We start from the raw sequence: 1,143 nt of genomic DNA on the forward strand, positions 1-1,143 counted from the left end.
GCAGTCTGACCTCGATGCGCTAACAGAATGGCAAAATCGTTGTCTCATGTCGTTCAACACCTCTAAATGTCACATCCTCCATATCACCCGTAAAAAGCACCCCATCATAACTCAGTACTCCCTCTGTGGAGAAGCCCTTACCGGTGTTAAGTCCCACCCCTATCTTGGAGTACAACTGTCCGACGATTTGCGGTGGGACACCCATATCAACCACGCCACTAGCAAAGCTGGTAAGGTCCTAGGAGTCATTCGGCGCAACTTGACCCATTGTCCATCTAGGGTCAAGGCCACTTGTTACAAAGCGCTGGTACGGCCTCACTTGGAATATAGTGCCATCGTCTGGGACCCGTACACCAACAAAGGGATACAGGCGGTGGAGGCCGTCCAGCGCAGGGCAGCCCGAGTGACCCTAAATGACTACCGGCAGACTAGCAGCGTGACACAAATGCTTTCAGACCTGCAGTGGCGCCCTCTCTCCGAAAGGAGGAGGAACGCCCGCCTCACCTTTTTCTATAAAGTAGTCAACAATAATATTAACATAGACGCCAGCAATATTCTGAAGCCTGCCCAAGGGCGCACCCGGGGTAGTCACGACTTCAAATATCAACACATATTTGCACGCACCGATATCTACAAACATTCTTTTTTCCCACGCACAATTCCCGAGTGGAATGCCCTGCCTGGCACGGTTGTAAGCGCTCCCAACGTTGAGCACTTCCGTGCCAGGCAGGCGGCCTGCCCGCCCTAACCCGGGAGCCTCAGCTCCCCCCCCCTACTTTTGCCCCTCGCGGGGTCATTTGGGGGTATCCTATGCAGATGCAGATGTACAAATCTTTTAAAACGTATAATATAGGCCCCTGTAAACAATATCATCATTGCCCTTATTCATTGCCGTTAATCTACAGATTATCAAATCTTATAGGAAACATTTACACCCCATCATGTATAATGTACTGTCCCTATAGTACCATTGTCCTGTAATCGTCTGGTATAGATAAGTCGTGCAGTCCTCTATTGCTCATCTATGACCATTGGGGTCACTTCCTGTGGGGACGGCGGGGCCCAAGCTCAACTGCACGCAGAATGACGTAATTCCTAAATATAAACCACTATTGCGAAATCACCACACTAAGCACACTAAAC

The sequence above is a fragment of the Branchiostoma floridae genome, chromosome 12 (assembly GCF_000003815.2).
Source record: "Branchiostoma floridae strain S238N-H82 chromosome 12, Bfl_VNyyK, whole genome shotgun sequence".
Lineage (NCBI taxonomy): Eukaryota > Metazoa > Chordata > Leptocardii > Amphioxiformes > Branchiostomatidae > Branchiostoma > Branchiostoma floridae.